At 35.8% G+C, this 27,636-nt stretch overlaps 1 long non-coding RNA gene across 1 annotated transcript; it reads left to right on the forward strand.

Annotated features, from left to right (window-relative positions):
• The first annotated feature begins 794 nt into the window (after positions 1-794).
• On the forward strand, positions 795-25,866 carry LOC122467831. Its single transcript, XR_006293085.1, has 3 exons — positions 795-860; positions 2,063-2,198; positions 25,628-25,866. It is a non-coding gene; the product is annotated as an uncharacterized LOC122467831 (long non-coding RNA).
• Positions 25,867-27,636: the final 1,770 nt, after the last annotated feature.

Here is a 27,636-nt window from a genome sequence, read left to right on the forward strand (position 1 = left end):
GAAGGAAGCATCCTCACAGGTTGCATCTCTGAGACTCAATAGCTATATTTGCTATGCAAGCAAATGAAATTCTTGATCTAATGGCCTAAAAACTGTTCTGGGGTGGGGAGCATCATTTGTTCTAGGTTTGTAAGATATGAGGAAAACAGAGCAAAATCATGATGTTTTTATGGATATCTTTACTCCAAATTGTATGGCTGCAGTCAAGGTGTCAATACTGGAAATTGGTACTCTATGCAGAGAATTTAAAGGCCAAATCTCGTTAAAAAATTTGTGCCTCATCTTCACCTCATTTGATTATTTCACCATTAACTTTAATTTTCCTGCATGTGAAGAACAATCCACTGTTTCAGTGCAAACTACATAGAATACAGCATTTATATAGCAAAGGAAAGAGACAATTCCCAAGTTTAAAGGAAACTCGAGGATTTGGGAAGAAATAAATAGAAATGATAAACCTTACTGGTTGCTCTGTATTTTGATGATAGTTATGTTTTGCTCTTGTAAATAAAAAACTTTAATTGAATTATTTAATAAAATTATTGTAAGTTTATTGACCTCAAATATGAAATCACAAGAAAAGCAGATTAGGGTCCCTATGAGTGGTTCAACCTACTAATAGACATCATTTCCTTTGTCTCTAATATGTAACTCTTCACCATTGGGCTTGCTGAAAGATAACAATGACATGTAAAGACCTCTATCTTTTTGTAGTCAGGAGGATTAAAAGGTTGAGAGCCACGTTCAAATGACATTTCCTAGTGTCTTTGCTTCTTTTTTTTTTTTTCCTGCGCAGTTCCCATAGTTCTGTGACCCATATCTCAGTGGATAATGATTCACATAGCAACCCTATCTGCAAGGTAACTGGCATGATTATCATCTCTTCTTATTGCTAGATGTGGATAATGGTTTGATAAAATGTACTAAGCTAGATGTTGAGTGAACCAATATGTAGTGTCTTGTCATATTTTCCTCTTCTGCATCTGAGGAATGTTCTAGGCCACTATAGGCAGAAGGTAGTGCCACATACCAAGTATTATTTTCAGTTTTATATAATTCTAAAATTTGCCTAGTTGTAAAAAGCTGGTAACAGAAATATGGGGAATTGACTGAGGCATTTCTGTTTCTACTACTTATTAGATCAAAGACTGCCAGTCAGTTGTTCAATATCTGATTTTATTATATGTTCTATGGCAATAACAACAATTACCTCCTAGAGATATGTGAGAGTTAAGTACGTTAATAACTGTAACTAGTAAGTAACTGTGCTCAATAACTGCACCTGAGTCAGTTAAGGAGTGGCTCAGTCACTCCTAGTTTTGACTCAGGTCATGATCTCATGATACATGAGTTTCAAGTGCCGCATACCCTATGCTCTGGTGGCTTGGAGCCTGCTTGAGTTTCTCTCTCTCTTTCTACCCCTCCCCTGTTCTCTCTCTCTCTCTTCCTCTCTGTTTCAAAATAAATAAGCTTTTAAAAAAGAACAAAGGATGTACCTTCTTGGGGCTCCTGCGTGGCTCAGTCAGTTAAGAGTCTGACTCTTAGTTTTGACTCAGGTCTTGATCTCATGATTCATGAGTTTATGCCTCGTCAGGCTCTGCACTGATGGCTCGGAGCCTGCTTGAGTTTCTCTCTCTCTTTCTGCCCCTCCCATCGTCTCTGTCTTTCTCTCTCTCTCTCTTTCAAAATAAATAAGCTTTAAAAAAAAAGAACAAAGGACGTACCTCCTTTACCAATCTCCAAATTGGCTAGAACTTACTGCTTGATTCTGGATGTAGAGTCAATGGGAATGTCGACAGATGGGGAATTTGGTTTGTGACTTCTCACATAGAAAATTGACTGCCAAAGTGTGATTTGCAGTTACTTCCAGGAGATAGAACCTGTTTTAATACCTAGTATTCGTACCCAACATCCCCACAGTGATAACATTCTTGGAGAGTTCTGAGAATTGTGTTTGACAATACAGATACCAGTATATATTAACCACAGTGTTAATATCCAAATGTATTATCACCTTTCAATTTTAAAATGTCTTATCAGGACTCTCATTGCTATTTTACAGATGAGAAATATGAGGCACATCCAGGTTAAGAAACTTAACTAAGTCACACAGAAAATGGCAGAATTGGGAAATCAGCACAGGCAGCCAGATTCCACAAATATTACCTCTCAATATGAAAACCCACTTCCAACAGCACGTAAGTAGCAAAAATCTGGAATTTTAAATGTATTGTCTGCCTCCCTCTGAGGTTATTACTCTAAAGCTATTAACTTGATTCTCCTGTCCTCTAGCAGCACTTTATTTGAACACTATGCTGAAAAACTGCCTTGGTAACTCCTCTTTGAACTGATGGCAATACTACTCTCAAAATAACCTCTATATGGGGAATGGCCTCAAGCTATGGCCCATAAGAGCAAATGTCAGCTTCCAAAATCAAAGAACCTATCATATGGTGTTTACTGAAATGCCAACATTTTTAAAGTAAAATATGAGATCCAAGCGTTCCTTTGCACCAACCCCCCCTCCCCAAATACAATGTAGTAGTATTTAAATTGTCAAATTTAAACAAAGCTGGACACCACTTCATGGTAAGGAGAGATTTCAATCAATAGTATACTACTGCAATAGAAATTATGGTCTAACATCTGTTTGTACAGAGAAGACTGGGCGCTTTAAAGAAAGAATAAGGGAAAAAGAGAGAAGTGAACAGGGGCTTGGTAGAGTCTGGGAAGTGAAAAATGATGTAGTTGGTCAGTATAAATGTGATTAGGACAGCTGTGTCTGTTAGCTGACAATTATTAAAGTTAAGATTCTATACCCCAACAGAGGCCCTATCCTTCTTAATTTCATTTCAAACTAATGATTTTCAGGTACTTGAGAAAGAAACCTCTGAGTTGAAAGAGATACATATATATGTCAGTTATTTATAACTCAAAATAACTCAAAATTTTAAGTATTTTTTGTAAGTGTCTAATAAGATCAGGTCTCTATCATCAGGTGTTGATTAGAACAAATGGTAAATTATTTTGGCAGCAAAAGTCATCCTAGGGATTGAGCTGTTAGAAACTTTTGTAATCTTTAAAAATTTTAATGTATGTGTAGGAAGATGAACAAAATCATTTATACTGAGAGTCTATAGTTTTTATAGGCCAAGATGTGGGCTTAGAGAAACCTGACTAGAGATTAGAAAAAAGGATGATTTTTACCAGTATCAAAAAGAATCATGCATCCCAAAATACATATAGAGTCTCAAAAGATGCCATTAAATGGTAAATACAAAATAATAATAATAATAATAATAATATAATAGTAAAATAATAATAGTAAATAAAATAATAAGTAATAATAAGTAAATGAAATAGTAAAAATAAATAAATATTAAAAAAATAAAATAGGAAAAAATAGTAAAAAAAAAATCTGAAAAAGGACAAAGTTGAAGGTTTCATAGCTCCTGATTTCAAAAGTGATTGCAAAGCTAGTGTATGCTAGTGTGGTACTAGCATACAGACAGACATATAGAACAATGGAACAGAATAGGGAGGTCTAAATTAAACCCTTTTATGCATGGTCAAATTATTTTGACAAAGGTTCCGTGATCATTCAAGGAGTGAAGGACAGTCTTTTCAACAAATGGTATTGGAAAAACTGGATGCAAAAAATATATGAAAAAGTATAAAGTATAAAAAACTCAAAATGGGTCAAAAACCTAAATATAAGGTCTAGAAACTGTAAATGTCTTTGGAAAAAAAACACATGTAGGGACAGCTTGATGACATTAAATTTGGCAGTGATTTCTTAGATATAAATTAAAAGCACAGGCAACAAAAGTAAATATAGATACATTGGAGTACACTAAAATTAACAAATTTTGTGCAACCAAAGATACAATCCATTGACTGATAAGGCAATCTATGGAATGGGGGTAAATACTTTCAATAGATATTACTCCAAAAATGATATGCAAATGACCAGCGAATACATGGGAAGTTACTCAGTATCAACAATCATTAGGGAAATGCAAATCAAAACTATGATGAAAAACCCCCTTACACCCATTAGGATGGCTTCTAAAAAAACACAGACATCAAAACAGAAAAACAAACAAACAAACAAGTGTTTGTGAGGATGTGGAAAATTAGAATCATTGTTCACTGTTGATGGAAATGTAAAATGGTACAGCTACTACGAAAAAGAGTATGGTGGTTCCTTAAAAAATTAAAAGTAGAATTATCATATCATCCCACAATTACATTTTAGGTATGTTTCTAAAAAATTTGAAAGCAGGTCTTGAAGAAATATTTGTACACCCATTTTCATTGCAGAATTATTCACAATAGCCTAAAGTTGGGAGCAACCAAAGTGTCTATCAACAGATGAACAGATTGTGGTGCCTGGGTCACCCATTAGGCTCGAGGTCCAACTTTTGATCTCAGCTCAGGTCTTGATCTCAGGGTCGTGATTTCAAGCCTTCCATTGGGCTCTGCACTGGGCTCTGCAACATATTTACAAAACACATACACTCACAAATGAATGGATAAACAAATAAATAAAATATATAAAGCAAACAAAGAGCTAAACAAAATGTGTATATATGGCAGTTATGTGAAAAACAACAACCATAACAGCAACAGAACGTGGGGATTTTTGTTATAGATGAGTAATGAGACAAATTCAAAAGTTAATGAAAGTAAAAACAGATAAAATGGGGATGATTTCTGATTATTGACTACACTGTGAGGTCACAGGGAAGCTTCTTGAAAGCTTATTTCCATTTATCCTATTAGTAATAGATGTGACCATCATGTTTATGACTTTTATAGTTAGCCCCTGGAAAACAAGAATTAGACTGTAAGCCCTTTGGAGACGAATTATTCTATTTTACCATTCAATTACATATCCCCTGGAACTAGGATATTTTCTCTGACCTCACTGGTGAAAACATCTAGATATTTAATTAATATATAGATGAAATACATAGATTTATGTATGAAGACTTGGGTTTATAGCTCAGACAGAAAATGCATCTTTAATAACTCAGTTTTCAAAATCATCTAATCAGGGAGTCAGTTTCTAAAATGATATAATGACTGAGTTAGTTACTAGAGCATTGCATTAGTTTGCTAGAACTTCCACAATACATTACCACATACTGGGTGTCTTAAACAAAACTAGTTTATTTTCTCACAGCTGTAGAGACTATAAATACAATATCAAGGTATTGGAAGTTTTGGGTTTTTTTTTGTTTTTGTTTTTGTTTTTGTTTTTTGTTTTGTTTTTTTGGGTTTTTTTGTTTGTTTTTCTGTGGACTCTCCTTTGGCTTGCAGATGACTGCCTTCTCAGTGTATCCTCATGTGTTCTTTCAGTGTTAGCATCCCTGATATTTCTTTGTGTGTTCAGTTATTTTCTTCTTGTAAGGATACCAGCTGGAGTGGGTTAGGATCCACCCTAATGGCCTCATTTTAACTTAATCATCTATTTAAGGGCCTTATCTCCAAATACATTCACATTCTGAGGTATGGCGGATGGGATTTCCAGAATATGAATTTGGGGAAGATGTAATTCAGCCAGTAGCAAGCACAGAGATTTCAAGGCTACAGAAATAAGGGAATGATACCCAGATATAAAGATGTCCAAATTTAATAAGGCAAAAATAATTACCTAGTCATAAAATTGTGAATGGCATTGGGACAAGACATGAGTCTGAACATGTAGGTAGGACTGTTACTATTTTATGTCTACACAGAAATGTAAGTTGAACATTTCTACTATGAAAAATGTGTAATATATGTTTTTTTTTAATGTATAAGGCTACTAATTTAAATAAGCAAGGACTAAAAGTAAGGAGATTGATAAATAATCCACTTATTCTTAAGTTGAGTTTATTAAGATGAAATTCATCTTTTTTCAGTATATAGTTCAATGTATTTTAACAAATACATACAGTCATGCAACCACCACCATAATTAAGATAGAGAACATTTTTCTTCACCCTTAAAACTTCTGTTGTGTCTCTTTATTGCAATTCTCTCCCTTCACAGCCTTAGCAATTATTTTTCATATTTCTCTTGATTGTTTTGTCTTTTTCAGAATGTTATATAAATGAAATTATTCTGTATGCAAGCTTCCTGTCCAGTTTTTCTCACTTAGAATAATGTTTTTGAGATTCATTCATACTGCTGCATGTATATGTAGTTTGTTCCTTTTCAACATTGATTTGTAATCTACTGAAAAAGTGTACTAGAATGTATTCATCTCTTTTACAACTTGTTGGATATTTGGGTTGTTTCCAGGTTTGGATTATTATAAATACATTTTCTATAATAATTTAGATACAGCAGGGGTGCCTGGGTGGCTCAGTCAGTTAAGACTCCAACTTCAGTTCAGGTCATGATCTCATGGTCGGTGAGATTGAACCCCATGTCGGGATCTGTGCTGACAGCTCAGAGCCTAGAGCCTGCTTTGGATTCTGTGTCTCTTTCTCTCTCTGCCCCTCCACCACTCTCACTCTGTCTCTCTCGTTCTCTCAAAAAAATAAATAAACATTAAAAATATTTAAAAAAGAATTTAAATACAGCATTTTATGAACATATAGTTTTACTTATCTTAGGAAAATTCCTAATATTAAGGTTGCTGGATCATATAATTGATTTTTATTCACTTTACATAAACTGCCAAATTGATTCAGAAAGCTGCTATACCATTTTACATTCCCAACAGCAAAATAGGAGAGTTGAAGTTGCTTCACATATTTCCTAGCATTTGGTATTGGCAGTATGTTTTGAATTTTTTAAAGTTCATCTAGTGGATGGGTAGTGGTATCTCATTGTGGTTTTAATTCTCATCTTTCTGATGACAGTGGTGTTAAGCATATTTTCATACACTTGTTTGCCAACTCCTTTTTGCTTAAGTATCAATTTTCCTGCTTTAAAATTTTGTTTCTTGTTTTATTGTTATTAAAATTATATATATAATATATATATATTATATTTATATAAATTCTTGATATAAGATTTGTATCAGTTAGATATTGAAAATATTTTCTCTAAGTCTATCGTATCTCTTGTTATTTTGTTAACAGAGTCTTTCATAGAATATAACTTATTTTTAACATTAAGTACAATTTATCCATTTTTTCTTTTGTGACTTATGTTTATTTCCTACCCATGAAATTTTTGCTCATCCCAAGACCACAAAGGTTACCTGCTATGTTTTCTTTTAGACATATATTAAGGTTTTATATTTATATCTATGAAACATTTTGAGTTAATTTTTAATATAGTGAAAAATGCAATTGGATGGTTTTATTTTGTTGCTGTTGTTGTCAGCATACAGATGCTCAAATGTGCTAGCACCATTTGTTACAAATACTATTATTTCTCTCCGTTGACTTCCTTTAGCTCACTTATCAAGACCTACTGACCATATGCCTGTAGGTTTTTTTTCTGGATGCTATGATATTTCATTTATTTAAATGTCTATCATCACCTCAACTTTCCTTTATATTAAGTCTTGAAATAAATCAATCCTCTAACATTGCTTTTCATTTTCTGAATTGATTTGGCTTTCTAAGTCTTTTACTTTCCTATGTAAATTTTAATGTTTTTTAAACTTATTTTTAAGACAGAGAGAGACAGAGCATGAGTGGGGATGGGGCAGAGAGAGAGGGAGACACAGAATCCGAAGCAGGCTCCAGGTTCTGAGCTGTCAGCACAGAGCCCCAAGTGAAGGCTCGAACTCAGGAACCATGATATCATAACCCCAGCCAAGTCGGAAGCTCAACCCACTGAGCCCCCCAGGCGCCGCTATATAAATTTTAGAATGCACTTGTCAGTTTTTACAAAAATTCATAATGAGATGTTGATTGTTGATTGTGTGGAAATATTTAGATATATATGAAATAATTGATGTCTTAAAATATTGACCCTTCCAATACATGAGATTGGGGTATTTCTCCATTTACTTCAATATTTTTTATTAATCTTATCTAATATTCATAGTACAAATTTTGCACACATTTTGTCAGATTTATCCCTAAGTTCTAATTTATTATATTTTTATACTACTGTAAAATATAATTTTAACTTCAATATCCATTTAGGGAGCCCCCAAATATCCATTTATTCATTGTTGGAAAATATGAAGACAACTGATTTTGAGCCATTCAATTTTGAAAACCAAGGAAATTAAGTGATAACCATGTAACATGTATTTTGCTATATATTAAGAATGGAGAAATAAAACATTAATGTAATGTTTCCCTTTTTACTTGAGACATAAGGCAAGTGGAGATTCAAATAGGCAATGGAAATAAGATTAAATATGCTGGAGGAGGGAATGTGCATTACTCTGCTGCAATCCACAATATGTACAGGAATGAAACCTGAATTTAAATGGTCATTGAAGCTTTGTTGGAGAAAACATTCTATGATTGAATACATAAAGCATTAGAAGCCCATGTAAATTAGAGCTAGAGAAGCCAATAAAGAAATTGTATTCAGGTATCAAGGACAAAAGATGTGAGAAATAACATGGAAAGTAGCATTTTCAGGAAATTTGAAGAAAGCTGGAAACATATGCCTGTGGTAGATTTTTGAAGGAATGTATTCTCTGTTACTGAACTTGGATTTATAGTTTTTAACATTTTATCAGACTACTATGGGGTCTACTTACTAGAAACACAGCTGGTGTAACTGTAAAATGAGAATTTGGGAGACTTGTAAATTTGAATAACAAAATTTATGGGGTTTAGAGACAGACTAGGCAACGGAAAAGCATGGGGTGAAAAAAAAAAATGAGAGCCTAAGGTCCTGGAAAAATAGCCACAGAAAAATGTAGTGTTTGCAGGGTACAGCCTTCTCTTGATTGAGTTAGACCTCCATGTGAAAGATGCCAAGTCAGACCATGAACGCCCCTCCTGTAAGGAGGCAATTCAGCTCCAAACACAGGTTACTTTCAAGCCTTAAACTAAACTTCTCATGTTTCAGAAGTACGTGCTACACTGATTTTGGAATCGGGACCCCTGGGCTCATAGCGCCATCTAGCATCAACAGAAATGGGAGGCCAACAGCAAACTAAATACAAGTTTAAAAAAATAGGTGGCTGCGGAGGGGAGTTGGGGGGGGGGGGGTGACCCAGGAACCAGAAATGCCTGTGTTCATTTGAGCAGGATTTTTAAATATTTATTTGAAAAGTGAAACATAATGAATAATTGTTGCAGGGGGAAAATAATGTGATTTTATGATTATTCTCGATAAAGATACAGAAAAGACTGGCCCATATCCACTTTACATTTTACAAGTAACATAAGGGCTAAAAAACTGATGTGAATTCTATTAGATTGATTTCATTTACACACATGGATTAAAGGAGTGGATTACCATGGAGATATATATATATATGTATTTCATGTTTGATATAAAACTAATTCAGTTGACTTCTCACGGTGTCACACTAATCCTTGGAAATATGTATGTGTGTTTACAAACACCATTTTCCTCTTTAGTTACATTATAGTTCATGAGCATAATTTTAAGCTGAGGCCTTTATACGTTAGTATTCTTTAAACCATTTTTCCAATCTGATAGGCCTGGTGTGTTTGTTTGAGGCTCCCCGGGCAGAGCCTTGTACTCTTAACACTCCAGGGTTCCGACTCCTACAGCACAGGCAGCCTTCGCTGCCTCCTAGCAGGACTTCAGCCGGCAGGAAATGCGCCATTGTACAGTGCGGTCGGCTGGCTCTCGCAGTGCGCTGTGGGAAGGTCACGTGCTTTTCCGGCGACTGCAAAGGCGGATCCTGTAAGTTCCGCGGGGCATAGGCGGGGCGTTATCAGGTGCGTCACTCCTTATCGTCCGGTTTTCATTTCCGTGCTCTGCGCTATGTGCGTTCCTCTTTCTGTCGCCCTCCGCGAATTTCCTGTCATCTGCACTGTAAAGACTTTAACAAATTATTTAAGTATTCCCCCGCCCCCCCCCCAAAAAAAAAAATTCTCCCAGACTTCTTATCATGGTTTCGGGTCTTGATCTTTAACTTGATATGTTAACTTCGGGTTATTTGTTCCCGCCCCTGAGAAAAGTACAAACTGATGTGTCCACAGCATTCTCTTCCTTTTTTTTTTTTTTTGTGCAGTTAGATAAGCATTACCAAATTCATAATTTTGTACCCTTTCTTTACATTTCATTTATTGCATCCATCTGCAAAGTCTAAATATGTTTTAATACTGATCTTGAGTATTTTTTATGGTATACTATTTTAATCATTTCTATGTTTTCCTTTAGATTCTGTATTGCTTCTCTGATTGTTTTTTTCTTTCTACACCAATAAAATATCTTTAATATACGAAGACTTTAGGGGCTTCAAAGTTAAACTTTGCAAAAGTCTCAATATTCACATTTTATTTTTTTAAGATTCTTAAACAATTATGGCACAAAGTTGAAAAAAGTTTTACTACTTTTAAAATACCTACTGAATCTTGGTTTTCTATATGTCCTGACTTATCTTACTCCATTGTCCTAGCTGACATCTTAGAACTGATCATTCAATCCCAAAATTGTTCTGATACTGCCTCTGCTTCCCCTATACTATCCTCCCAGTTCTGGTTCAGTTTTCTTCCCTCCCTCCCTCCCTTCTTTCCTTCCTCCCTTCTTTCCTTCCTTCCTTTCTTCCTTCCTTCCTTCCTTCCTTCCTTCCTTCCTTCCTTCCTTCCTCTTTCTCTCTCTCCCTTTCTTTCATTCTTTCTTTTTCATAGAAAATATTCCCCAAATTCTAATTCAGAGGTCAGCATTGTTTTTGTTTTCTGTAAAGGGTCAGATATTAAGCATTTTAAGCTTGGAAGGTACACTATGGTCTCTGTGACAGTTATTTATCTCTGCGATGTAACATGAAAGCAACAATAGACCATATATAAATGAATGGACATGACTCCATTCCAACAAAGATTTATTTACAAATGTATGAACTGACCAATGAAGGTGGTTTCTGACTGTAGCTTAATCAGCACCTTGCTTATAGTAAACGACATTGTAGTTTATACAACTCAAAAGTCATGTTTTATTTTTGTTGTAAATTATTTTGATTTTACCTGTATTTTTTGCATTAAGTTGAAATATTTAAGCAATATTAGAGAAGGTAAGGGAAATGGAGGGAATCCCAACATAAAGGCGCTATGGTCTGCTATAATTCATTAGTTGATTCTATTATTGTTCTATAATCTTGTATACTTATTTTGTCATACTGACTACCCTATTTTTTTTGAAATGGGAATACATGCTGATTATAATATTAAAGAAAAATATTCAACGAAACTAGTTAAAAGTGATGTTAGGTTTTATTTGGGGCCATTATGACAGGTACGGGGATCACTGCAATGGGATTTTATAGTAGGAGAAAGAAGTTAGGCTCAACTATTGAATATAGGATAGGCAAGTGGGAATATACAGACAAAAACTAGGGTAGGAGTCAGGTAAAATTAAAGAGTTCTGAGTCAATCAGCCTAACAGGATCCTTGCTGAAGAAAGGCCAGGTTCAAAAGATATGAACTGGGGATAGTGGAGGATAAGGAAACTGATTAAGGATATTCAAGATGTTCAAATATTTAGGGTGGGAGTTTCTGGTTAAAGTATCTTAGTGGAGTACTTGCTAAAACTAGCTTTTACAAGGAAGAGCATAGATAGGACCAGGAGAAGGTTCAGGACACTTACTGAAGTTTGGCCAAGCAAAGAATCCTTGTCAGTATCTAGTCTTTACCCCACCCAGAGTTCAGTTTAGAGCCTAGGCTGTTCAGTCTTTGGTATGTTAATTAGGAAGAAATCCACACTAAGACAGAGGAGGCTGGTGAGCCTGTGAATTCTTATACTACTTCAAAGAATCCCCTTCTCAAGCTTCTTTCTCTCCACAAACTCCCAATACTTTCTGCTTCCATTGGTCCTTTTCAGTTCTCAGGCCATGATTTTGACCATGTTTGGATGAAGTAGTCAGAAGACATAGAAATAAAACATAAAAATAATATGTGTTGGCTTTTAGAACTACAACTTCTAGCAGCAAAGAAAGTTCCCTTACTCTTACTTTTTTCTTCTTGTGAGCTCCCTTAGCTGCCACTGTCACCATGACAACAGAGTGACCTCAGGGCTTGGGAAGGAGAGATTGGAGAAAAGAAAGGGGGGAAGGGAAGACAAATTCTGCACTTTCTTAGCATTAGCAGTTCCCTTTGCAATTCTCAAATTAGAATAAGAGGGCTCTGAAGCATTCTGTCTGCACCACAGTGCTCATTTCTGGGTTTCTGTATGTGTTAAATACAAGCTGGGAGATATATGTGTATCTCAGGCCAGGAAATACACAGTGGGAAAAAAAGAAAGAAAAAGAGAAAGAAAGAAAGAAAGAAAGAAAGAAAGAAAGAAAGAAAGAAAGAAAGAAAGAAAGAAAGAAGAGAAAAGAGAAAAAGGAAAGGAAAGAGTAAAAAAACACCAGTTTAGTAGTACTTCACAATCCATTGTCCTTCCTTGATTCCTGCTGATGTTTATTTTCAGTATTTAAATGGCTGTTCCATATATTTTATTCAACATTTATAGTTATATTCAGTGGAAGAAACAGAGTGGAGTGTGCTTGCTCCCTCTTACTTGGAAAAGGAACCTTGAATGCAGTCTATTCCACCTTTGTTTTTCAATTTTGACCAAAAAAAAGTTTAATTTATGTTCACAAATTCATATTTATACTTATAAAATATCATGTTAAAACCAAGTTCTTCATTTTAGTATCTATGTCTTTCAATTCTGTTTTGATATATTTGTATTCTTAGGAAATTTTCAATTATCAGTTATAATGATATAGGCTATCACTTTTTTATACGAATGAGAATGCTACTTCTAATATGAAATACAGATTTTAGTAATGTTTCTTGTGTTAATATTTTAAAAATTTTCCACAGCAATATATCTAGAGGATATCAAGATGAGTGGGAAACTTTGCTCTGAGTCTCATATTATATTTTAAATTTCCATGAATTTTACATGTTATGATGTTATTTATTCTAATTTTAAAATGTGTTGTTTGATCTACCAACAGCTACAAAATGGGCCCTTTACACTTTAAAGTCAACTTTCATGGAGCTAAATATAAAATTCAGAACTTGGGTCACCTGGCTGGCTCAGTCAGTAGAACATGTGACACTTGATCTCATGGCAGTGAGTTTGAGCCCACATTGGAGGTAGAGTTTACTTTAAAAAAATAAAAAGAATAAAATAAAATTCAGAACTTCCTGAACATATATTTGTGCCAGAATAGGCTATGTCTACACTATTCAGCCAATTGCCAAACATATTCTCGTTGTACCCCTTTATATATGCCTCTGGCCCTTTATTTCTCTCCCCTCACCCCAAATTGACAGTAACAATTGTGTTCTAACCTTCCATTTGCCTTTAGAGTTGTCTCTACTCCAGGATCCCCATACTGTTAAGCTAATAGTCTCCTCACTAAGGTGTTCCTGAAGCCTTTTCATTGACACCCTATGAATTTGACTATTATTGTGATTATAATTACTATTTTGTCTTCAAAAACTTAATTTTTCTTCTCTCTAATCAGTTCTCCAAAGTTTATAAAAAACAGAATAAGCAAGCAGAATATAATCAGAAAAAACATAGAATAACAATTATAATTTTTAGATATCTTTTCTAATACAACTTATGCATATATATATATATATATCTTTCACTTCATTGATTTTTTTATTTTATCTTAAGTGTAGAAGTCTCAAGTGTAGACATTAGCAATCTGCATATATCCTAGATATCTTCTGATATCACCTTTCACTGGTGACCACTATCAAAATCTTCATGTATTTCTTTCCTAAGGATGTACTCTGCTTATAATATTTTTTTAATTTTATTATTTTTTAAATTTACATCCAAATGAGCGTATACTGCAACAATGATTTCAGGGGTAGATTCCTTAATGCCCCTTACCCATTTAGCCCATACCCCCTCCCACACCCCCTCCAGCAACCCTGTTTGTTCTCCATATTTATGAGTCTCTTATGTTTTGTCCCCCAACCTATTTTTATATTGTTTTTGTTTCCCTTCCCTTATGTTCATCTGTTTTGTCTCTTAAATTCCTCATATGAGTGAAGTCATATGATATTTGTCTTTCTCTGACTAATTTCACTTAGCATAATACCCTCCAGTTCCATCCATGTACTTGCAAATGACAAGATTTCATTCTTTTTGATTGCTGAGTAATACCCCATTATATATATACATCATATCTTTTTTTTAATTTGTTTAATGTTTATTTATTTTTGAGACAGAGAGAGACAGAGCATGAATGGGGGAGGGTCAGAGAGAGAGGGAAACACAGAATCCAAAGCAGGCTCCAGGCTCTGATCTGTCAGCACAGAGCCTGACGCAGGGCTCAAACTCACAGACCATGAGATCATGACCTGAGCCAAAGTCGGAGGCTCAACCGACTGAGCCACCCAGCCACCCCACACCATATCTTCTTTATCCATTCATCCATCGATGGACATTTGGGCTCTTTCCATACTTTGGCTATTGTTGATAGTGCTGCTATAAACATGGGGGTGCGTGTGTCCCTTCGAAACAGCACACCTGTATCCCTTGGATAAATACCTAGTAGTGCAATTGCTGGGTCATAGGGTAGTTCTATATTTATTTTTTTTTGAGGAACCTTCATACTATTTTCCAGAGTGGCTGCACCAGCTTGCATTGCCACCAACAATGCAAAAGAGATCCTCTTTCTCCGCATCCTCACCAACATCTGTTGTTAATGGTAAGCCATTCTGACAGGTGTGAGGTGGTATCTCATTGTGATTTTGATTTGTATTTCCCTGATGATGAGTGATGTGGAGCATTTTTTCATGTGTCAGTTGGCCATCTGGATGTCTTCTTTGGAGAAATGTCTATTCATGTCTTTTGCCCATTTCTTCACTGGATTATTTGTTTTTTGGGTGTTGAGTTTGATAAGTTCTTTATAGATTTTGGATACTAACCCTTTATCTGATACGCCGTTTGCAAATATGTTCTCCTGTTCTGTCAGTTGGGAGAATGCAAATATCTTCACCCATTCTGTCAGTCTTTTAGTTTTGCTGATTGCTTCCTTCACTGTGCAGAAGCTTTTTATTTTGATGAGGTCCCAGTAGTTCAGTTTTGCTTTTGTTTCCCTTGCCTCTGGAGACGTGTTGAGTAAGAAGTTGCTGTGGCCAAGATCGAAGAGGTTTTTGCCTGCTTTCTCCTCAAGGATTTTGATGGCTTCCTGTCTTACATTGATGTCTTTCATCTGTTTTGAGTGTATTTTTGTGTATGGTGTAAGAAAGTGGTCCTGACTCATTCTTCTGCATGTCGCTATCCAGTTTTCCCAGCACCACTTACTTAAGAGACTGTCTTTATTCCATTGGGTATTCTTTCCTGCTTTGTCAAAGATTAGTTGGCCATGTGTTTGTGGGTCCATTTCTGGGTTCTCTATTCTGTTTCATTGTTCCGAGTGTCTGTTCTTCTGCCAGTACCATACTGTCTTGATTATTACAGCTTTGTAGTGTAGCTTGAAGTCTGGGATTGTGATGCCTCCTGCTTTGGTTTTCTTTTTCAAGATTGCTTTGGCTATTCGGGGTCTTTTCTGGTTCCATACAAATTTTAGGATTGTTTGTTCTAGCTCTGTGAAGAAAGCTGGTATTATTTTGGTAGGGATTGCATTGAATATGGAGATTGCTTTGGGTAGTATTGACATTTTAACACTATTTGTTCTTCCTATCCAGGAACATGGAATATTTTTCCATTTCTTTGTGTCTTCTTCAATTTCCTTCATAAGCTTTCCATAGTTTTCAGCATACAGATATTTTACATCTTTGGTTGGGTTTATTCCTAGGTATTTTATGGATTTTGGTGCCACTGTAAATGGGATCAATTCCTTGATTTCTCTTTCTGTTTCTTCATTGTCGGTGTATAGGAATGCAACCGATTTCTGTGCATTGATTTTAGTTCTTCTACTTATAATACTTATGTGGATTATTTGAGGGTGGATTTATCAGTGTGTGTGTGTGTGCATGTGTACTTGTGTGTGTTTGCCTGTATGTGAGTGCACATATGATCATAATAATTGTTAGACACAATCATTATAGATAAAAGTCCAATGGTATAGTATGTGTCAGAACTCTATTTTAGGTCTTTCCTTTGACCACACACGCACACACACACACACACAATTTCATCATGAACTATTATTTTACCCATTAAAGTATTATTTTACCCTTTACCCATTAATGTGAAGACATTAAGGATATAATTCAAAACCTATCTTTCTAAATGCAAAGACAACCCTCTTTATCATGGTGATGGATAAACTCTTCATATCTGTTCAGTTTCTTCAGACCCATTAGTATGATGGGTCTATTGTATTTCTTGGAGTCACAAAGCTGTCCTTACCTCTTCCTCGTGGAAGATTTTATCACTGAATCAATCAATTGAAGAAAAATCAGTGGATAAATATGTAAATGTATATTAAAAAAATTATGTAGTAATGTATGGTTATACACACACATGTCTGTGTGTGTGTGTGTGAGTGTGTGTGTGTGTGTGTGTGTGTGTTACTAAGTGACTAAGTATATATAGTTACTAAGCATTATCTAGAGATCAGGGCTTAGACATGAGGTCTTCTTTACAACTACAATACAGAGTCCTTACTCACAAGGAAGAACTGGATTTCCTAGGATTCACCTGGTATGTATTACTGTGCTGGATTCTGGCTATTGCATAAATTTGTGGTTAGTTCAAGTCATGCTTTGTAATTGTCTTTACTTCATGTTAAAACAAAACAAAACACTATAAACCTCTGAACTTCAAAAATCTCTGAGTCCTAAAATATTTCACCAACAATGTAAGCAGGAAAAGACAGTTGGAGAGAAAGTGTTTAATTTCTTCTTCATGTTAAGTCCAATAACTAGGAGGCCCAAGAAAACTCTAAATAAGTAACCATGATTAGAATGAAAATACAAGATCCATAAATATTAGTTGTTTATTTTACCCTGACCTGGTATTTTTCTATCTACAGTGATGAGTGATCTAAGAAAGAAACACACACACACACACACACACACACACACACACATCCTGGACAATGTGATAAAACTAGTTATCACTAAATACTTAATTTGTATTAAGCAAAATACAAGCAAAATAATTGTGATTTCCTCAAAATTCCTTGATCACCCACATAGAGGTTCATGTAACTAATGTAACAATGCAGTATATGTTTAGTAAATTGCAAAGAAATCATGTGCCATATTCATGGATTTATGAGTATAATGAGCAGAGATGGGGATAAATCAGTAGACAGGACTCATGTCAACTTTATGTCTATGTATCAGAATGCTACTAAAGAATTTTGAAATAAAAAAGACCAAATTATAATTTATGTACTTGTGTGGGTTATTTAAATAAGCATAGGGATATTGATGCAGCATTTCAGTCACTTTTACAAAATGGAATATTGAGCCACCCACATGACATCCACTCCACTGTGCATGGAGGATACACAAATGTTCTGAACAGATGAAGATCCTGTTGCTTCAGATACAGCAACCAGTGGTCATTCTGATGGATAGAGAAGTGATTTCCATTGCCGTAGATATTATGCAGTATAAAAAGTAACAGTGAAGAATGTTATGGACTGAATGTTTGTGCCCCCCCACCCCCCTCATATGTTGAAGACTTACTCCTCAATGAAATGGTACTTTTGGAGATAATTGGGTTTAGAGTAGATCTTGAGGATGAGACCCCCCCCCTCACCGATAGGATTAACATATGTATATTCAATATGGGCACACAGTTAGAAGGCAGCTGTCTACAAGTCAGTAGGCTGTATACAACTCACTGTTGGTGCCTTGATCTTGGGCATACCAGCCTCCAAAAGCATGAGAAAAAAAAGTCTGTTGTTTAAATAATCCAGTCTGTGCATTTGATATACTAGCATGAGCTAAGACACAGGTCTAGTAGAAGGAGGCAAAAACAAAACAAAACAAAAAACAAACAACAAAACAAAACAAAAGTTGTAGTGCCACAACATAAGCCTCAACATGAAAACATTTGAAGCATTGTGGAAATATTAACTCTTAAATAAATTACATCTAGTTTCTGAGATCACTGTATGCCATATTCATGAGTGCTGAATTTGTTAACTATTCATCAACTTTTATTGGGAGTATCAGTCTTAGGAATGCTGTATATACAATTGTCAAGACTTAGGTCTGAAAAGGTGCTGAAATAAAGCCTGGAGTTCAAGGACAGAGGCCATGTAAGCAAAGGAAAATTAGAAAGCAAGCCAACACTTCCTTCCCATCAAAAGTGGCCACAGGTTTTCAGTTGACAACTTTCTCTTCACCCACTTAAGCCTCCCTGGAAAGCTCTGAGAGTTAGACCATAAAGGTACCCCTGAATTCATATTCTAATTGTCTCTTCATAGACTTTGTGTATTATTTCTCCAGTTTTTTGGGGTCCTGGTAACTGAATTTGATTTTTTTATGTTCTTCCGTGTAATGAATGCTTAAATGTTAAATACAAAAGTTTATTGTTGGGGCGCCTGGGTGGCGCAGTCGGTTAAGCGTCCGACTTCAGCCAGGTCACGATCTCCGGGTCCGTGGGTTCGAGCCCCGCGTCGGGCTCTGGGCTGATGGCTCAGAGCCTGGAGCCTGTTTCCGATTCTGTGTCTCCCTCTCTCTCTGCCCCTCCCCCATTCATGCTCTGTCTCTCTCTGTCCCAAAAATAAATAAACATTGAAAAAAAATTAAAAAAAAAAGTTTATTGTTTTTTCCAGAACCATTATTTCTGACTTTTTATTTTGTAAAACAAGTCTTTTTTTTTTATCAGCCACATTATATTGAGATTTTAACTAAATATTATTATTATTATTATTATTAATTTTAAGTAAGCTCTACACCCAGTGTGGGACTTGAATTCATGACCCTGACATCAAGAGTTGCATGCGCTAATGACTGAGCCAGCTGCATGCCCCAAGTAAATATTTTGAATGTAAACATATTACATTAAATTTGAGTAAAAGTGAGAGAAATTATCACCAAAAGTTCTTATCGTTGTCTACTCTTAATATTTTACCAAGCATGCATTTTTTAATAATTCAAAATTTTGTAGTTTTATTGAATAATTGGCATATAACATTATATAAGTTTAAGGTATAAACATGTTTATTTGATACACTTAAATATTTCAAAATGATTATTATCATAACATTAGCTAATAATCAGTCATATCACATAATTAACATTTTTTTGTGGTTGAGAACAAAAGATCTTAAGCAACTTACAAGTAAGAACCATTCTACTCTCTGTTTCTATGAGTTCACCTTTTGGAATCTATATACAAGGGATATAATACAGTGTTTGTCTTTTTCTGACTTATTTCACTTAGCATAATGATCTCACGTTTTATCCAAATTGTTGCAAATGGCAAAATTTCCTTCTTATTGTCACTAAATAATATTCCATTGTACACATTTATACCATGTTTGCTTTACCCATATATACATTGACAGATGTACACTATACAACTGTAATAAAAGTTTTTATAGTATTTCATTGTATTGATGGGCCACAGTGATTTTCCAGTTTACCATTCTTTCTTGATATTTCAATATTTAGGGAATTTTTGTCTGTTATTATTATCATTGTTTGATAGAAGAAACAATGTTGAAACAAACGTACCCAAACATAAAATAAACATATATGTTAATATGTATACATTTTTGTAGCAGATTCTTAGGGCCAGAAGGTGTTCATTTAAAATATTGCCGGATATTGCCAAAATTGCTTTTAAAATCTTCTCATGTCATAAGATAGCATGATTGTTTTACTTATTTTTCTATATGGGCTCAGAAACATTTTGATATTTATAAGATATAACCCCATTTATAACTTTGAATAATTTAACTATTTTGACCATTTCATTACTCTGTTTTTACCTAAATCTTTCTCATCTGCAAAATTATGCTAGTCCCCACCTAAACCACAAGAGAACAGGAGAGAACAGAGGAACAGAGCTGAGCAGAGAAGGCAATGTTGGGGAAAATACTCTAATGTTGCTTCCTGTAGATTTTGTTTTTAGAATGCTGCCCAGGTGTTACACAGCTATATTTTAAGTATGAAGGTATAAAACAATACATTATTACAGTTACATACAGAAGCAATTAGTTTATTTTTCATGCGCATGGCAAATCCTAGAACATGTGAGCCAGGTCTCTTGTAAAGTTTAAGAATATCCTGGGGCGCCTGGGTGGTTCAGTTGGTTAAGCCTCCGACTTCGGCTCAGGTCATGATCTCAGGGTCCGTGAGTTTGAGCCCCGCGTCGGGCTCTCTGCTGACAGTGCAGAGCCTGGAGCCTGTTTCAGATTCTGTGTCTCCCTCCCTCTCTCTGACCCTCCCCCACTCATGCTCTCTCTCTGTCTCAAAAATAAATAAACGTTAAAAAAATTAAAAAAAAAAAAGAATATCCTCATGGACCCAGCAACCATCTGATTTCTATATTTACATTCTTAATTGGTAACTTTCTACTGTTTCCTCCAATCCTCAAGTATGCTTTGAGGAAGGACATCAGGATTCTGCTCAAATGCCCAGACAGAAGGCAAATTTTCATCACAAACTACTTGACATGGTTACTAAATCTTTAAAAGTCCTTTACCTGTCTTGCTTTCTCCTTTGTTCCCTGTATGTTCTTCCCATCCTACAGCAATGCATTACATGAGCACAACTGAGGTCTTATGTTGATTCTAACTTTGGTTCTGTCCCTGAGTGTCAGTCCACATGTTATAATAGATTCTGTCTCGGCTATCATTAAGACATCAGCAAAAATGTCCTTTTGTAGATCTAAAATTAGAAAAGAAGGACAGAATCCTCTAAGGAAAAAAAAATGTGATATCTGGGCTTTGCAAGGACAAAGATTCAACATGTTGGTAGCTAGAACAATATTGTCACTCATGACCTTGAATTGAAAAAAAACAAAAGTGTATCTGTGTTAAAAGTCCATGCTCCATTCCATTGGGAAGAGGATTGTAATAGGTAGGTTAAAATAGGTCACAGAACTCTGAGTTTATCCTTAGGTAAATTGGAAGAGGACAAACACAAAAAATTATGAAAACTCCTGCAGGTCAGTTTAGCATCCTGGTAGGTGCCAGGAACCATGAAGGATATGCCTGAAGCTTGGTGTCTGATCTCACTGTACTGTTAAGAGGCACAAGGGCATTCTTGCAAGCTTATATCCAATTTTTTTTTTAAGGAGGTTCAAAATAAATCTTAATTTTTTGAGATATAACATTGGATAATTTTAAGGTATACACATGTTAATTTGATACAAGTATTATTGTAATAGGATATTACCATAACATCAGGTAACACTTCCATCACATAACATAATTATCATTTATTTTATGTAATAAGATTTAAGATCTAGTTGCAAAGAAACTAGATCTTTAATGTTCTCATTACATAAAATAAATTATATATAGATATATATGGTACTTAATATTATAAGTATATAATACAATATGATTAACTGTAATTATTATGTTGTACCTTGTATCCTCAGAACTCATTCATCTTCTTACTGCAAGTTTGTACCCTTTGGCCAGCATCTCCTTATTTCCCCTACACCGCAGCCCCTCATTACCACCATTGTACTCACTGGTTTTTTTTACTTCAATATTTGAAGTTTTTTGTCAAATTGGTTTCCATACAACACCCAGTGTTCATCCCAAAAGGTGCCCTCCTCGATACCCATCACCCACCCTACCCTCCCTCCCACCCCCCATCAACCCTCAGTTTGTTCTCAGTTTTTAAGAGTCTCTTATGCTTTGGCTCTCTTCCACTCTAACCTCTTTTTTTTTCCTTCCCCTCCCCCATGGGTTTCTGTTAAGTTTCTCAGGATCCACATAAGAGTGAAACCATATGTACTCACTGTTTCTATGAGTTTGACTTTTTAAAGTTCCATATGAAAGAGATATCATGCAGTATTTTTCCTTCTCTGACTTATCTCTGAATAGATGCCTTTTTTGGGGACACCATAAAACCAAAGAGAGGAAGATTTCATAATATACACAAATATCTGGAAAAACCGGTAGACACTGAACATGTATTATAATAGAGTACAGTGTAGGTAATTCTTCTCTTTTGATCACAGTTTTATCACCATTCCTACAAAGAATCTGGAATACTTTTGGCATCAAATATGTATATGTATATATAGGTATGATTAGATTATGCAACAAAATTTTGTTAAAATGCGAATAGAGCTGATGATGTTGCTCAAACTCAATAATCTGTCAATTCAAGCTTTATGATAATCTTTATCACCACATTTATGGTGCAAGAATAGATTATATTTGAAGAATTACTTAAATAATTATCTATTTCACTTCTTCATAAAAAGCTAAAAGAACAATTATAGGATTAAAATTATATTCTTATCTTTGTATAATTTATTTGTGTAAGTTATGAGAAGTAGCATTGTTATCACAAGGAATGATGTGTTCCCACTTTACTCAATCTAGTCAAAATGGGTATTTATATGTTAAACAATTTTCCTTGGGAATTAATTTTTTTCAGTACTTATAATTTTTAGGAACCTACCCTTTGCATCTCAAATTTTATTTCAGAGAGCACTTCAGTGGCCATGTTCTTTCTATTAGGTTGAATACTGAGTTGCCCAAACCATGCTAATATATTCCAAATTTTCAGGTGGAATCCCCTTAGAATCTTTAATCTTTTAAAAATTTATTTCCCAACAATTTTCTGATTCATTTCTTCTGCAAACCTGTATTAAATACTTCTGTACACCAAGTTTTAGGCTTTCATTAATATTATTTACTTGAAGGAATAATTCAAATAAAATCCACAAAATGAGACAGATTAAAAACCTGGCAGTTATAATACAAATAGGAGGATAAGAATTAGATATTGCAAGATTTCCCTTTGAGTGCAAGTGAGTGGGACTCAGAATATGTCATCCTCTCAACAAATCATTAAAGATGTATATTAAGGAAAAAAATGCTCAGTGTATTATATCATAATGGTCATGATCCTTATTTTGTACATATAATAAATCTCTTTGAAAACTATATAGATATAGCCCTCATATACATTAAAAAAGAAACAAATTAACTAGATTCTCAAAAGTATATGAATAGTCTGCATCCAATTCTTCAGAATCAGGTTTAGACTTAGAGTCATCAATGTTCATAATGTTTAATGTAATATCTCTCGAAGTGTTGTTAATATAGATTGTGATGTAATGCTTCTTAATAGAATACACTTTTTTGTCCCTGAGACTTTCCTCCAAGACACTGGCACCAGTTCTGCAGAACTTCATGCTGGTGATCTAACTAGAAAATATCAATGTAAGGATTTTCAGACTAAGTTTATGTGTGTATATGCAATGACGATGTGCTCTCTATGATGTTATATTAATTATAAGAAGGGTTTTTTTCTCTATCCAGGATGAAAAATGTAATAAAACGTGCATGTTAAAATTGATGAAACTGAAAATTGATGTTTTAATTAGTTTATAAAAGGAGCACTAATTACCAAGATGATTCTTGGTGAATGCATAGTTGACTCAGATCCAGCAAGGTGAGATTCCCTAACCAGAAAGAAAGAATGGTTGCAAAAGAGGTGAGAAGGACAAATGCATATCATGGTGATTTATTAATAGAGTGGTGATTTGTGAAGAAGCAATCTCAGCCAAAAAGCAAGACTCATCCTGTGGTGCTATCTACCTGATGAAGCATCTTCAGATTCAAATCCTGTCTATGGTTGCAAAATTCTATAGTCTAGAAACACTAGAGGTCAAGGATGTGGAGGATTGAAATAGCCTTATTTGATTTTATACTACAATTAAAGGAAATCTTCTCTGTTACTCTGTGTCCAATACATGTGAGGGGCCTCATGGGGGATTAACATAGATGAAGTTTCCATATTCTCTGAGATTTTGGTACAGTGGGAATTCCCAAAACTTAACAGGAAACTAAACTGTGTGTGGAGAGCTGCACTTGGGAACTCAGATGTGAGGAATCAGACTTATAATGGGATGCACAAGGAAGACCACTTGGAGGACCATATCTGAGGAAGTGTTGAAGTATGGGGAACAGCCAGTTATGCAAAATGGGGAGGGCAAAGAGAAGTAAAAGCATGTCCTCATCACAGGCAAGGGCATATGAAGAGGCCAGTGGTTTCAAAGGACCTTTGGGAACAGTAATTTGTAAGGATATCAGAAGCATTAAGGGAAGAGCATGGTGGGACTAGCCAGTGGGAGAGGAAAGTCAGGAAGTATTGCGGGGGCAGCCCACAGAGGAATGCATGTGGTGTCAGGGAATTTCTAACTCCTGGGTCTTTTTCCTTGAGACGTTACTCCCTGCCCACGAGGTCTGTCAGGAAGACAGGAAGACAGTGAAAACAAGTGAGGATGGCTCCAGTCCACTGGACAGGTCCCTGGACACTACCAGGAGTGGTTCTGCACCAGAGGAGGAGCCAGGCTGGAGGGGGCAAAGAGAATTTCCAGGCTAGTGGACGGCAGGGGTCCTGAATGTCCCTGTTTGCATCCCTTTCTCCATGCCTCACAACTCTTCCCCATCTGAGTGCAGGCTCCTGTTTCTTCGCCATTTTGCATGTGTGCATAGGGTGGATATTGAATGTTGAGAACATTCAAAGGGACTGGGTCACAGCGCCCCCTGGCGTCCACAGATGGGAGGCCAAGAGTGGACTTAACAGAATGCTATGGGAAAGGGTCCTCGGCCGCTGAGCACAGAAGAAACCCGACGGGAGCGGCACAATTGACGCCGGCAGGGGACGCTGAGGTACCACAGCTCGGCAGTGGGGGCGCCTCTTTCAGGCCATTTCTCACTGGAGCATATATCCTCTGTGCATCTTTTCTCTTAGAAGCTCTTTAATTTTCCAACACAAACCTCGTGATTTTTTCCATTGTCTCACAGAACAGAATTTTCTTGCTGCATTATCTTCATCTGCTCCTTGTGGGGCTGAAGTAGTAATAGTTAGCCAAACCTAAATATTGGTATATTATTAATACTTCATATGTCAAGGATAAATTGTATGTAGATGAGCATAACAAACTTGGCCTACAGACTTGGACGAAAGCTGATATAGCTTCTGAAACCTCAAGCTGCATCCCGAGGATGACCCTAGACTCCCTCTTCCTTCCCCACACTTGACCTCACCCCCACACTGTCATTAAAGTGCCTGAGAAAACTCAGCCAAAAGCATTTTCTGTTTGTTGCAGCCAACTCCTGATGATAAGGGTCCTGGTTTTCCAGTCTATGTGGGAAGGTAGGAGCCTAAGTTTGATAAGTGCTTGTTAACAAACCCAGATAGGTTCCATATGGACCGAACCATCCTCCCACTCTTTGTAATTTTTCACTTCCATGACTCTACTGAGACCCTGCTCAAACCCTCCCTTCTCCCTCATTCTCCTTTAAAAAGACCATTCACTTCTGAGTAAATACAAGTTGAACTCAAATCACACCGGACTCTTCTCACTATTGCAGTGGTATATTTCTAATTAAAATCAGTCCTTGCCACTTTAACTAGTGCCCAACTTTGTTTGCCTTTGACAGTTTTGGCCTCCACAACTTGGATCTGTATTGTAACCACCATTAGACCCTCCTCAGACATGACAACTGGACTTCTCAGCTGCATAGAGACTTTTGTATCATCTTCGAACTTCTTGTTCCTATGGTGGTAAGTCCAAGTCCTGATCTAATGCTCTGGACAAATGTCTGTTGAAGCATGATGAGGAACAATTTTGTTTCTTACAATTTTGAGTACATACTGGAACTAAGTTAGACAACCTCCCCACTCGCCCCAGACTTCTAATGAAAGGTATCTGCTTGAATGGATGTCCCTGATGGCTTCTTGTTTTGAGTAGGGCTCATACCCTGACTCCTGAGCTAGAACAAAGTTTTTTTTTTCTTCCTGCCTCTTTTTTCTAACTGGCATATAACATTATATTAATTTTAGGTGTACAACATAATGATTTGATATGTATTTTTATTGTGAAAAGATTACTATAATACATTTAGTTAACATCCATCATACAAAGGTTTTTCTTGTGATGAGAATTTTTAAGATTTACTGTTTTAACAACTTTCAGATATACAGTACAGTACTGTTAACTGTAGTCGCCATGCTGTATGTTATACCCTCATGACTTATTTATCTTATACCTGGAATTTTCTACCTTTTGATTATCCTCACCCATTTCACCTATCCCCAAACCTCCACCTCTGGCAACCACCAATTTATTCTGTCTATTGGTTTATTTATTTGTTTGTTTGTTTGTTTTAGATTTCACTTATAAATGAAATCATACAGTATTTGTCTTTCTCTGTTTGACTTATTCCACTTAGCTTCATGCCCTCAAAGCCCATCCATGTTGTCACAAATAGCAGGATCTCCTTTTTATGACCAAATACTATTTCACTGTGTGTATGAGTGTGTGTGTGTGTGTGTGTGTGTGTGTGTGTGTGTGTGTATTTTACCCATTTATGTGCCATTAGACACTTAGGTGGTTTCAATGTCTTGGCTATTGTATATAATACTGCAATAAACATGGGGGTACAGATATCTTTTCAAGATAGTAACTGCATTACTATTTCTTGTAAATACCCAGAAGTGGAATGCTGGATTTTATGGCAGTCACATTTTTAATTTTTTGAGGGACCTCTGTACTGTTTTCCATAGTGGTTGCATCAAATTACATTCCCACCAAGTGCACGTGGGTTTCTTCTCTTCCACATCCTTGGCAATACTAGTTAGTTCTTGCCTTTTTGATAATTGCTATTTGCTATTTGATTCTGGTTCTTTTGATGTCTCTTTGTTCTCTATACTTAATCCTGCTTCTCCAATGGGAACTTCTCAGTTGTCCAAATACCCCCTACCTTAAACTCCAAGTGACAAAAATGCCACTACATCGCTAACTCTCTACTTCTTCTCTTGGTGTCAGTAACTGACTAAAAATAATGTGGAACTTCAGTGACTTCTTTGGGAAAGTTAAGATCCCCTCACACTAGCCCCTCTAAGGACTCTGTCTTTCCATTACCCCCACTCCTCCTTTTACCACTGTTTATCTTTTCTTCAGATCCTTTGTATCCTTTTGTATGTCTTCTTTCAAGTCTTACCTCCTCCACCCCTCTCTTTACTCCTGCCAGAACTTTCCTTTCTGACTCCAGCTCGTAAAGTCCCTATATTCACTGGAACTTTAGGTGTTTTGCCCTATCAGGGGCTCTCAAAAATGTGCAGACTCCAAAAAGCAAAACTATCTGAGGCTGAAAAGAAAAAAAAGAAAAAAACGAACTGGAAACAGAATGGATATTTTATTCACTCAGATAGGCTTTAGAGATGTCCAAAGAGCTGCTTCATGTCGCCTTAGTCCCTCACCTAAAATGTATTCCACAGTCCTATAAGATAACATATAAGAGCACAGGAAACTTAAAAGTCTTCTCCATAAATATTGGTAAATAGTTTTACCCGCATATTGAACAGATGACATTTAACATTTCCCATTTTCCCTAAACACATTTCCAATAAAAAATATAAAATGGAGCAAAAACAAAGAGAACCAACT

The sequence above is a fragment of the Prionailurus bengalensis genome, chromosome B3 (genome assembly GCF_016509475.1).
Source record: "Prionailurus bengalensis isolate Pbe53 chromosome B3, Fcat_Pben_1.1_paternal_pri, whole genome shotgun sequence".
Taxonomy (NCBI): Eukaryota; Metazoa; Chordata; class Mammalia; order Carnivora; family Felidae; genus Prionailurus; species Prionailurus bengalensis.